Raw genomic sequence first — 13,781 nt, 5'->3', positions numbered from 1 at the left:
ACTTAATCTGCATTTCTTCTTCTCAAAAAACAATTTACAGACATACAGTGATGTTGCTAGGTACGCATCCTGCGTCTCTGACGCATTAACATTTAAAAGGACGCATTAAACTGACTATCCACCTCATTTGTCCCATACAGAATGATACATTGTGAACAACAAACTCATGTTCAAATCACAGTAATCCACAAAGGAAACCTGGTTTTACAAAAATAATTTCTCTACATTTCCTAATACAGAAGATTTTTGGACACAGAGTTGCAGATACTCATCTAAAACATGGGTGAAACAGCTGTTGTAGATAGCTAAATTGGTTAAGATTGGGACAAATTTTTCACACTGTAGATATTAAATGCAGTGAACACAAATGAAAATGTTTAGGGCATTTCCCATATGATCATTTTTCCCAGATAGCGTTTTATCCTCTCTGTGAATGTTGATTAGATCACTGGGTTTATCTCCATCATGTCATTTTTGTTTCATCGGGAGATTCACTCTCTACACACATTCCACTGATTTGCAGTATGCTGCATTTTATAACATGTAATATATACAGTCGCCATTTGCATGCCGTCTCACAGCTTTTAATCATTTTAGTCACTGAGGCCTCTACAAAAGCATAATCTCAGGCCGTGATTTGAGAACTCTCATCTGTAATTAAATGATAAGGTGTTTATGCAAATATATCTGATTTCTGTTGGCGGTACGGCGGCAGCTGTTTGAATGAGGAGGTTGAGATAGGACCGATCATTGATTAAATAGAGAGTCTGTTAGTGTCATCCCACTTGCTCGCTGTCTGTAAGACACTCACTTCCTCACCTTATCAGTTTGGCAGATTAGCTGTGGAAGTAATACTGATGCTGTGAATGCCATCAGATATATTTTAATAGGAACGGTGGCAGCTCGGAATTTACAGCCAACCTCGACGCAGACGCACACAAATATGGGAAGCGTATCCAGTGCTTTTGAATGGCTCTCATCAGTCATCAAATTATCTGCTCACTCCAGCAGCAGTAAAAACATCTGAATGTTTGTGCCATTAAAGCAGCAGGGAGAACAGTGCCATGAAATGAAATGGCTGAATGCTCTTGTAATTACAAATGTAGGTCATCTGGATCCCCGCATCGGCTTCTTAAAACTGCAATTTCTCTCAGTTTTTAGAGTTTAACATAATTGCCCTAACATTCATACTGTAAAGTGGCTGTAATAATGTCCCAATGATCGTGGTTGCTTTTAATTGCATTCACTCGAGCCAGGTGGTTTCCTCTGGGTTTCAAGAGGCTCATCGTTCGAGCATTCACGAGTTTGAAACCAGCTATGATGAGGCCTGTCTGGGACAATTACTGCTTCATGTTAGGGGAGGATTAAATGTTTCTGAGGATTCAGTCAAAGTCGCATTGGTGACAAATTGTTAGCATTAGAGGGGAACGGAGAAGAGAAGCCTGTACAACAGTTAGCTGGGGCCACAGGGCCCAAAACCAATAACATCCCCCTGGCCTGCACTTGTGTTTTGGAGTGCCCTCAACTGGGTGGTGGTCCTTCAGAATAAATCTTACCAAACTGTATCAACACATGTTAAGTTATATTCTTTTATTTTTCTCCCTCTGGGGATCAATAAAGGATTATCGTATTATACGTTTTTTGCCTTTATTTGATAGGACAGCTGAAGAGAGACAGGAAATGTGGGGAGTAGAGAGTGGGGGATGACATGCACCAAATGGATCGGCAGACCAGGAGTCGAACCTGCGATCAGTGCGATGAGGACTGTAGCTGCTGTACATGGAGTGCCTGCGCTGCCGACTGAGCAAATCCAGCGCCCATTATTATAAGTTTTTATTAATAATATGTAAAACTCTTTGCTGTGAAACTCCATCACCATTGGAATCCATTTTAATTGCCCTGAATCCAAAGGTTTCTGCCCTCTGCAAACAAGATACGAACTATTTACAGACACGTTTAAACTCTGACTTTTTTTTAACTTGAAATTCATTCTGAGTTGAAAAAAAATGACATCCTACTGTTTAGATACAGCAGGAAGCAAAAGGTTGAGCCCAAAGTTGAATCAAAAAGGGATATAAAGGTAAAGTTAGGTGACTTTTGGTCGACTAATATCAGCTGTACAGTAAAATATAAACCAGGGAAGAGTGTCAACTATACTGTTGGTTGTAGTTCTTAAATAAATGATGAATTTGGAGGCCAAGTCAAAACCTTGAACTCGTTGTCGTGTTCCTCAAACCATTCCTGAACCATGTTTGCAGTGTGGCAGGGCGCATTATCCTATTGAGAGAGACCACTGCCATTAGGGAATACCGTTTTCATGAAGGGGTGTACTTGGTCTGCAACAATGTTTAGGTAGGTGGTACATTTAGAAGTAACATCCACATGAATGGCAGAACCCAAGGTTTCCCAGCAGGACATTGCCCAAAGCATCACACTGCCTCCGCCTGCTTACTGTCTTCCCATGGTATTTTCACACACACCCTCTTGATGCAAAAACAAAAATGTGTTTCAACAAATCAGACCACCTTCTTCCATTGCTCCGTGGTCCAGTTCTGATGCTCACATGCCCATTGTAGGCGCTTTCGGCAGTGGACAGGGTTAAGCAATGGTTCACCTTACCGGTCTGTGGCTTCTGCGGCTATGTAGGCCCATACGAAACAAACACACAGCGATGCACTGTGTGTTCTGAAACCTTTCCATAAGAACCAGCTACATTAGGTCTTCTGTTGGATCGGACGGCACAGGCCAGCCTTTGCTCTGCACATCAATAAACATGTTGCTGGTTTACCGTTGGAAGTTAAATGGGAAACATGATGAAATGTCAATTGAAATGAAGTCAGAAGTAATTTAAAGCTAACTTACTTAACTTCATGAAGGAAAATATTGAGAGACTGCATGTTTACAATTAAAAACCCTTTTTTAAATTAGATCAATAAAGCTGGGTATGGACATGGCACTTTAACCATATTCCTTCCCTCACTGGTCAGTTTCCGGCCTTCCAGTCCATTCTGTGTGGGGTTTTGAACTCCACACTGGCCCTGAAGCAAAGTCTTACATCTTAGTCAACACAGACACACTATGGAAGGTGTATCCACGATGAACTCATGCATTCATTTCATCTCTGAGAGCCGGGAGTTTACTGTGGCACAAGAAAGTGAACACCTGCTGTATTCAGCTCCAGATGACCTCCAGGTCTCCTTGTCAGGCATCACTACAATAACCACAAGAAAAGCGGAGGCTGCTGTGGCACTCAAAAAGGCACAGTAAGCCTGGCTGGAGCTAAAGGAATGGCTGAGTGAAGACCTGGTCTGTGGGCAACATAACAGCAGCTCGATGCTGGCCTGCCCAGGGGAAGAGGAGGAAGCAGAAAGACACAGTGAGTGGTGGAGTGGAGGTTCCCAGACTCAGGGAAAAAAATTACCTCTGGTCATACAGGAAAATACTTGCATCATTAGCTAAAAAGTTTAAACTGACATGCTAACAGCTCTGCAACTAAAGTGCTGTTTCATATTTTCACGACGAGGCAGCGACAAGCAGAAGAAGCGCAAGTTGTTCATTGTCCTGACCTTAAAATTCTCTTTGCTCATTTGTGTGGCATTTGGTTGCTCAGCGCAGAGTGCAACATGAACAAATGAGAGGCTCAAATGATGTATGTTTTAGTGCAAACTAGGTATTAGTCTTTGCATTGCCTTTAGACTTTTAGCTGTTCAAAATAGTTCTATTTCAGCACTGCTTATCCGGAGTAGTTACGGGCAAGTTCACCTACATCCCTGAGGAGATGCTGTTGGTAGATCCGTGCTGTGCCATCTTAACAGTATTGTGCACTGGGGATGTAGCTCAGTGGTAGAGCGCATGCTTCGCATGTATGAGGCCCCGGGTTCAATCCCCGGCATCTCCATCAGGGTTTCTGTTGCTTTGTTAAAGATTAGCCTTCTAGAGGGAGGAGGGAAAAAACACATTCATTCTTGGATGCAGGAGACATAAGACAGTGTTATTTCAGCCTGCAGCAACACTCTGTTCTATACAAACTTTTTGTCAAGTTTTCTCTTAAGGCAGGATGAAAGAACACTAAGGTGGGGTCACCGGTTTAGTTCAGTGGTTAAATCGCACTGCCCTGGCTTTGACGACCTCCGACCCCTTGCTGCATGTCATCCCAACTCTTATCTTCTCACATTTCCGAATCTGTCCACTGTCCAATCGAATAAAGGCAAAGGCCAAAAAGATAAAGGTGCATAGGCATCCAATCACTGCAAAATATCTGTGTCGAGGTTGGTATTATAGTCTTGGCAAGTTTTGACTAAAATAATAGAGCGCTGGACATTCAAGCTTGCATGTTGAATGTATTTGAAATCACCACAGTTCCTGGTGACACAGCGAGAACCCAGCGAGCTAGAGTTCGATCCTGGAACCTCCTAGCTGTGAGGCGACAGGGTGCACCAGTGAGCCACCCTCACACTACAGTCTATAGATAAAAAAAGTGCAAAATCCATTTGATCTGAGTGAATTACCTCTCTGTCTGTGCCTCATAATAACTGTAACCTCAGCCAAAGAGAATCAGCCTGTTCACTCTCGCTCCCATTGTGCTGCAGAGCCAATGCCCGCCAGCTCCAATCCAATTAGCAACAGTGGCAACTCTCCCTCACTGCCACTTAATATGCTTTCTCAACTTTTTGTGGGATTAGCGAGGGGAAAAGACTGTGTAATAAGGAAGAGCGAGCTGTGAGGTGTTGGAGGAGAGACTGACTTACAGTGAGGCTGCAGTTGATCCAACACTTGTCCTGATCTGAACCAACTGTCTCATGCCGATATAAATATATTTGCAGTAATGGAGGTATATGCTCACTTCCATTTCAGTTCAATTTATTCCTACCTTGGTGTTATTTTGTATCGTTGCTGTGTAGAGTAGAACAAAAACATTTTTGCCTTTTTTTCCACAATACAATCCAGATTTATCAAAGGGATGGTGTCAAAGAATTGGTTCCAGTTTGAACTCAGTGGCAAACAAATCACTTATGAAGACCAGCTCCAGTCTGTGTCCAAGACATATAAAATGCTCTGCTTGAAATAATATTGTATCTGATGTTTTTTTCTGCAAAATACATTAAATTACCTTGTAAAAATCCTCCCAAGGCAGCTCCTCCTTCTCCCTCATTAAAAATTCCACAATCTGCATAGGCCCCGCCCACTATGTACTGTGTTTCTCCTTTCATAATATTACAGCCGAAAACCAAAACACGTCTCTGCCATTGTTTAGTGGCAACTTGTTGAAATTTAGCGAGCTTGAAATGTAGTCGCCGAAGTGGTTGCCATAGGTTGCACAAAATGATAGCGTCACCCTGCCCACTAACGGGATTGGCTCCTTAGGTTTGTGAGGTCTCAAACCTGCCAATCTGAAAACGTGTTGTTCAGCCTGTCCTTGGTAAACTGCAGTTTAAAAGCAGACATGCCCAGCCCTGGAGATGACTGCTAATGTTGTCCCTGATATGTCCTGTAGCCTATGAGAAACACCACATGGAGATGTTTACAAAGCTAAAAACTGGATTTTCACTAAGGGGGCCTTTAAAAGACTGAGTAGCTTAACATTGGAGATTGCTTTAAAATCAGGATACACTTTACCATAAACCCAGTGGTTCCCAAACTTTTTCTGCAGGGCCCCCCTTTGTAGTTGAAAATATTGTCAAGCCCCCTTACACCCTCACCATAATCGTCAATACATAAACATCCCTCCATATACGCTAACACACGCTGTTTGTTGACACAGGGATAGCTTTAAGTTTGCTGACTGTTGCTTCATTAATCATTGGTGAAACCACAAAGCTGACGGTAGTATTAATTCCTCAGCTATAGTCTGCAGCGTTTTTTCATGAAGCAACTCTGTAAGCTACTTTAAAAGAGGCGAGTTGAGCATTTGATGGCAGATGCAACTTTAGTAAAGCCACTCTGTTTGGCATGACAGTTGAGTATAGGGCTGAAACCCATCCATCCCTCTGTTCCAAGCACCCGACGCTGCTGCTACTGTCACACACACAATGTCGGCTGGATGATCGAGGCTTTCAGTTACGCCAGGCGGCTTGCCAGTGTATTCCTGTTATCAGCGACACGTGTACCGGTGCTGGTTAACACTGTGGCCACTTAAACGGAACGCTCACGGGTCCCCCCCCATAATCAATGAAACATGTGCGCAGTGAGATACTTGCAGGAGGGAACTACTTTATCATGTTAAAATGGGAACTTTTGCTCACTGAATGTAACAGGGCTGTGACTAAATATGTGGTTAACACCTGACACCATTTTCGCCCAGCAGAATTTCTGCGCTTAGGTATGGTACTGAAAATTCACCTGGCTTTTGGTCTAAATTTGGACTAATATTTGTCAATAGAAAACAGGAAGCTAGCAGCAGTCACTTGTGTTATAGTTTGACACTAGTCCATCGATCCACCCTGTCCTCTTCAATCTGTCCATAGTTTTAGAACAGTTCATCTATAACATTGTCACAATGTATACCTGCCTGACACTAAAGATCCCTCGGTGGGATGATAAAGTTTTACTTCACTCGACATTACTTCCTCACAGACGAGTGTTGTGATTTATCCTCACACAGACAGTATAAGGGGTGCTACAATTCTGTTAGGTGTCTTCTGAAAGGGGTTATTGTTTTGTTTTTCTTGGAGGAACACTTTTGAAGACATGCACTGATGTAGAAGACCGGCACACTTAGAGAAAGTGAAAAGTACATTCAAAACTAATCAAACATGAACCTGGCAATAAGCTAGTAACTTTTGACAAAACTGAACCAAAACTGAAACACCACCTGGTATTTATTTAGACCAGGGGTCTGGGTCTATTTGCAGCTCAAAGACTGCCATCTGTGGCCTTTGTAATTTGTATAAAAGCATAACACAGCAAAAAAAGCAAAAGTAACACATCCCAATACCAAACCCTTAAACAACAGTAGCCATTATTGTATTTCTTTAAGTAGTTCTCCATTATATCTTACATAAAACAAAGTTAATTTTTTGCTGTTTTTGTCTTGCCAGTGTTTCATTTGCATGAATAATAATCCAGAAACCAGAGCAGAATGCACACAGTGCAGCGAGTGCCCTCCCTTGTTCTCTGTCTTGATGCTTGATGTCTGTGTGAGTGAACCAGGCTCTCTCAGATCACCAAAGTCTATAACTTTGCCCTAACTGTGAACACAACCCTCCTGAGTCCTGCCTTGAAGAGGAAACACACAGCAGCTTTGACTTAAACCCCTATTTTTTTAGCAGCACATCAAAGACGAAGCGTTGGCCTTTCAAAGTGTTAAATTTCAAAAGTGAACAATGTAGTGTATGGTCAAAAATAATAAAGTAGCTTTATTGGCCATTGTCCTATCCTGTTAAAAGAAGGAGAACTTGGTATTTTGCAAAGAGTGCTCCCCACAAACACTTTTCAGTTAATAATTACTGATACTTAATTATACTACATTTGCCTTGGACTAAAAAAAGTACAATATTACTACAATAATTTATCAAAATCATTTATGCCTTTGATAAACTATAGTTCTACTGAGGATTATCTGAAAGTTTGTGTTTGTTCACTTTGCCTAGTGTGCTTTAAAGTGTGTGTGAAAGGGTTAATGTAATTAGTGTAAAAGCACTTTGAGTGCTCTGAAGAAGACTTAAGTGCTGTCCATTTACAAACAACATGAAATAGCTATGCCTGCTAAGTTTTATTATGCTGTACTATTATGCATGTTTGTGTGGGTGTAACTGTGTATCTTTTCACAGTGTGATGTTGTTATTCTCTCCAACAAAATTCAACTATCTTCAATGTAGGAGTCTGTCACATGCGTTCATAGTTTTGTTTGCTATATGTTTTGTTCCTTTTCTGTCTGTCTCTTAGATCACATTACAATCTCAGAACCCATCACCTACAGTCTGACAACTATATAGCCTCTGGAGCAATGGCAAAAAATTCCGGCTTTCCGGTTTAGCCAGCGTTTAGCGATAAGGTGCTGCATTGCTTACAGTCCAGTTAGCAGCTTAAGAAGTGACCGTGTGTTTCGATCAAAAGCGAAGCGAATTTCGTCCCTCCAGGTATGTCAGCAATTCACCAAGTGATTTCTTGGTTCATTACATCCCCAGAGGAGCAGCTATTCATCTGTTTCTGGTGAGTCTCAGTTTCACTGTAAATATAAAGTTACACAGAGGCTGCACTTTGGCTAACCGCTGCAGTATGAATAAAAAACAAAACAATTTTCTGGTGATTTATTTGCAATTAACAGGTCTTAAATTTGCCGAAATGACGACATCATGATGCAGATTAGTAAAAAGTCAAAATGAAGCTTTGTCAGGTCTGTCCTCAAGAGGAGAAGAAAACTACATTTACAATGTTTGTTGAATGGAGGTCAGATCGATCTGTTGCAATCCAGGAAGTCGGGAAATCTGAACACTGTCTTTCGCGACATAGCATCAAGCAAATTTCTCTTAAGTTTAAATTTTTGATCGAGACAGATTGTTAGCTGAACTTGCTGCAGATGTCTGTTCATAGAGATAAATAAGTTGGTGGGTTGAACCACAAACCTTCCCAATATGTAAATGTCAGCCTTGTCATATATTCTAACTCCATAGCCCCTAGGTACATGCACACCTAATTTATATGATCATTGTTTTATTTGTCGGAACGGCAATACGGCTGATTACATCCGTCTGCTTTGCTCTCCACAGCCAGCTTTTTCTGCACATACAAAGCATGCTGATACATGATTGGTCAATACTGCTCGGACTACAAACAAACCACAAATGGCAGCCAGTCCTGTTTGGGTATCAAGGTATTTGCAACCTGCATTTTCTGTGTTGCTGAACAACACAGCATCTTGAATCAGACTGCAAAAGGCTCAAGGTAGCTTTCAAAAATAAATTCTATCCTTGCTGCTGGTTCTCACTGCTGCTGTGCATTTCCTTTTTAAGTGTTCTGCCTTTGTGTGTGCACGCTCCACCAGACGTTTTAAAGCGTCTATAAATCATAAGGGTTAAAGAGCAAATAAACAAACTCACAGTGAAGACAGGAAATCGTTGTTGCTCTGTTCTCTGTGGGTTCACCTCAGCAGTAACATATCTGCTCTGACACACTGACCTACACTAACATCAAATGGGCTCTACCCATTGGGCCCAGCTATGATACAAAGCAACTGCTGTATTGTCCCTAATAAAAGGAATCCTCGCTACAGGTGTGTTTCTGAACATCTCTATGATCTCGGATCTTTGTAGATCAGACTTTTTGTGTCAAAGGCATCGCTAAAATAATTGAAAGCCAATAATAGTACTAAAATATCAACAAAGCAGTGGGAAAGAAGTTTATTTGATATTTTAATCACTGACACTGCGGCAGAATTATTCACCTCACTACAGTCTATGAGGCTATTAAGAACTGCTTTATGAAGTCATTCCAAATGCTTGAAAATTCGTGTAATTAAGTTTGTCAGTTCCTTCTTCAAAAGTTTAATTTGGCTGTCATCATCCTTTCCATATATGAATGCATCAAGAGTTTGATTGATGAATACCTTTAATAACATGTGACACTGTAGATTTTGTACTTTGAAGAACTACATGTCTGTTACTGGCAGCATTTTCTGAGCTCTAAGTTAAACGAGACTTCCAGAATTTTTAAACCACATTACATAAATTAGCTTCCAAAACCTTCAGAATTGCTCGAGTAGTTTTCATTCAGTTGTGTGATGGGCTGTGGATGCACGACAGCAACATTTTACTTTGGTGCAAATGTGCCGGATCAAAATACATCCACTGATATGCATTTTTTTAACCATAAAAAGGCTTTCTGTGTGTTTGTCTTTTAATCAAGTAGTGTACTCAGCCATGGTAGAAACACAAAAAACACGGAATGATATCCAAATGACAAATGACAAAGGAAATAAGAATAGATTTCCGCAGGTCCAAGCCCCGTTTTCAGCCAGTGAACACTTATGAGGTGGACATCGACTTCAGAACACCTTGATGGACCAAAGAGACAACAGTGGTGGACGCCTCCTCTCTCTCCGCTGCAGGACAGGGAGAGATATAGAAGATCTTTTGTACCTACAGCCATCAGACTTTTTCATTCTTCAGTAAATGGTAGATGAGATGCCAGACAAGTGAATTTCCCTTCGGGGATCAATAAAGTTATTGTTATTGTTATGAGCAGGTAATCAACCTTGGAGGTGCAAACTGAACTGTTGCAATTCTTGCGCGATAATGTAGTTCTCCCGCAATCTTGTGATCTTGCGAATGCAGCTGCTTGGCCCAGCGCTCCACTGCGCTGCGGTCCAGACACGCGCCCCTGTGGGCGAGGGCTCGCGTCATCTGACGCAGGCGGAATACGCTGGACACGGAACTTGTGGGATCGAGGGGTTAGGCAGTGGTAGACCAGAAACTCCCATGTTCTGCAATGCACATTTGATAAAAGCAATGTAGTTATCAGCCATCTCTAAAAATAAAACGAAAAAGATTATGCTTAAACCATTACAGCTTGTGTTGTGGCAGCTGGCTGAAGCTAACTACTGATGCAACTCCAAAGTGTTTTCATTTATATCCCAAAATATGAAAACTGGGGCAACACTTTATAAAATAATTTTAACTGTAATATGAACCGTATCCATACCACTTTTGACTTTGAGTAAGGGGGGAAATAATGTAATAATGTTCAGCTGACAAGAGTGACATTTCATTTCTTATATACTCAAGAGTCTTAAACCCCAACATGCATTGAGGCATTAGCACTAAGGAACGAGTGCAGGAGCGTTCCTGGAGGGTTGGAGAGGCCTCCAGCAACCGCATGAGCCTGCAGCCACAGCTGGAGACAGAGAGGAGTCACTTCAGATCACCTTGAGTGATGGGGCCATAGGCTACAAGTTTGACTGCACTGAATGATCCAGGGAGAGCTGAAGGATATGGTGATAGGGTGCATTCAATGTGCATTGCTTTTGCTTTTCATGGAGACAGCATTGATGCAGAGATGGAGCGTCTACTGCGGGCGTGATGGATGTGTTTATCTGTTTTTATTCTCCTTCCAGTGAATACAGGTTGAGGCTGGTGTCGAAGCTGTTGTCTTCCCCCCATTATGAGCGTAAAACAGCATTAATAGGTATTCATGCAAATGTATTTTAAGCACCACAAAATGTGTGTTATTTAAAGAACCAAACATCACAGCATTAAGTTACTGCTTCTATTTGGAAATATACAAAAGTTTCTATTTTTCCTGTGAGTGTGTATAGCAAAGCAACTAGCCATTCAACCTGAAACAAAACAGCGTGTTATTTTTAAATTTAATATAAAAATCAATGACAGCTCATGTTCTTGCTTCGCCTTTAAACCTCAAACGCCTGCACATCCAGCTAAGCCTCTGGAGATTGACAGCGTAGTCTTTGGAGAGCATTTATCTCATTAAATATTGATAAATAATAAAACCGTACCTCAGACTGAGAAACGTGCATGACAGCACTTTAGTGTTTAGTGAGTCCAGCCAAGCTCTCTCACATGGGGATTGAGCTGAGTCAGGCTGCTCTCAGCCGCGCGGTAATCCCCTTGGTATTGTTCAAATCAAGGCTGAACGTGGTGCTCATCCCCGTGCTAAGGAATGGGCAAGGTGGTCCAATATGACAGAGAGAGGGGAGGAAAGAGGAGGGGGGGATTCCCATGACAGTCATTTCTTGCAGGGAAGACATCTACAGCACATCCATCATTGCCTGGATGGCTGAGATTTTTTTGTATAAAAGTGGGACATCGTTTTATTCTGGACAGATAGCTTTGTTGCATATAATCCCCCCTCTCCCTCAACCCTTTTTTCCCGTCCACATCTTGGCTGTAATACGCTAAAAAAGGCTGGGGAAAATAATCCTCAAAGAGAACGAGTTGAACAAAGGAAACCAACACTTTCTCGTTCACGGTTGTCAAATACCTGTGCTTTGTTACATCCACAAGGTAGCTTCTGTTCAATGCCTGTTTTAAGCTTCTGTTTGGCAGCTGTTGTCTTCATTTGTAATGAGATTGTCTTTTTGGTTGGCTTTAGGAAAAACATCATGGTGTGAGTTTAAACTCACAAGTGAGGGGCATATAAAAGACCAGTTAACGATTTGGGAATGATAATGAGGAAACTGTTAGGTTGAGCAGTATGATCTTTAGTAGACACATTATTAGTTCCCTCTTTCTTTTGGCTGGCTGGTAGTGGGCGGGGCTTAACAATTAATCCGGTTGCGCAGGTGTCCTATGTCTGCTGGGTGAGTAGTTTGCCGCTGAACCACGAGAAGGATCCCGTCACCAGAGAAACTTTTGTTATTTGAGCCTTGATTTCGACAAGTACGAGAAGCCTACGATCTCCAGCTTGTTAGGTTTCTTTGGACCAACACAAAACTTGAACAAGACACGACACAAGAGGTAAGCCCTACAACATCCACTGCCAGTCAGCCTATTATCTCCTATATGCACTTTGTATTAAAGAATGCACATCAGGAGTCAAACTCCCGATCATTGTCGTAACAAAACTAATTGGAACTATTAAAGAATTGCAATGCTGATGTGTAGTAAACGTAACAATTTGTTCATCAGTTGTTTAGTACCACTTAGCCACTTCCTGAAGCCTCTTGTGGAGTCTCTTGACCAATCAGACACTGCGTTCCTATATTTTTACCAACCAGAGGCTCTGCTACTGATATGTGTGTCAATGCTGATCTCAAAGACTCATTGTGGGATAATAATCCCCCTGTCTCCTTTGAATGGTTTCGTACTTGTGCAGCACTCAAAATGACGAGTAGAACAGCGTAACTAATAAATATCATGTCGTTTGTCAAACATGTGCAGTGTGAAATTAACATTTTATTGCAGTTTTCTTTAGTTACATTCGATTTTTAGTCCTGACATGGAAATCGACTGGAAGTGATGTCAAAAGAAAAACAGCTTACTGAGCCAATTGATGTGTATTGTGTTACACAGAATAAAAAGGCCTCAAAGCATCGCACCTTGCATGGCAACTTTTGAAAAAGCTGCCGCAGAAGCATGCACTTTTGGCCGCAACAATCAAAAACAGGAATTACCACTTGGTTTGGGTTGATGAGACAAGCTTCATGGTATCAAACACAACACTGAGATATCTTTAAAAAAGACTTCTTGATGTCTTACAGAATAAATAAGAAACGTTTAAGACATTGAGTTCTTCAAATTTCACAGACAATACTGGTGGGAACTCGGCATTTCAGGGTCAGAGTGCCAAACAGGGAGGTACAAGTAGGTGTCATTGGTGTAACAGTTAAAAAAAAAGATGCTATGCTTAAACATGATGTGCCCCTGGGGAAGCATGTACGGTAAAAGTAAAACAGGACCAAACTGATGTTCAGGTACACAACACTGTGGTAGTGGTGTTCTTAAAGACACAGGACTTCATGTTTGAAGGAAAAAGGGAAATACTTGTGAGTGATGGACACTTGTCCGCATCGTTTCTGCATTGAGTGAGGACAAAGGCTCTGGCCAGCTTAAAGGGATAGTTCGGATTTTTTGACCCCCAGTTGTATGATATACATGCCAGTAGTGTAGCAGATGCAAAGCTATTTGCTCACTCACCGAGTCCCGTGGTCGGACTTCTGTCCGGTTCCGAACGTAAAAAAAGTAGTTCCGGTGAGATGCCAGGGTCATGAAACCAAAAAGTTTTACCCTAAAAAAACAACACGGAGGCAAAGGTGATCCATTTTCAACACAAAACCACCCTCCGCGGATTTCATATACCGCGCCGTTTTTTTGGCACTATTTTCTCTC

General features: G+C 41.7%; 1 non-coding gene across 1 annotated transcript; it reads left to right on the top strand.

Moving 5' to 3' along the window:
• The first annotated feature begins 3,826 nt into the window (after positions 1 to 3,826).
• Positions 3,827 to 3,898, top strand: trnaa-cgc (transfer RNA alanine (anticodon CGC)). The gene has a single exon. It is a non-coding gene; the product is annotated as a tRNA-Ala (tRNA).
• The last annotated feature ends 9,883 nt before the right edge of the window (positions 3,899 to 13,781 follow it).

This window comes from Semicossyphus pulcher, unplaced genomic scaffold, assembly GCF_022749685.1.
Source record: "Semicossyphus pulcher isolate SPU_LCO1_2020_fin unplaced genomic scaffold, fSemPul1.0.p SCAF_18, whole genome shotgun sequence".
In the NCBI taxonomy this organism is placed as follows: Eukaryota; Metazoa; Chordata; class Actinopteri; order Labriformes; family Labridae; genus Semicossyphus; species Semicossyphus pulcher.
This window is presented reverse-complemented; position numbering and strand designations above follow the sequence as displayed.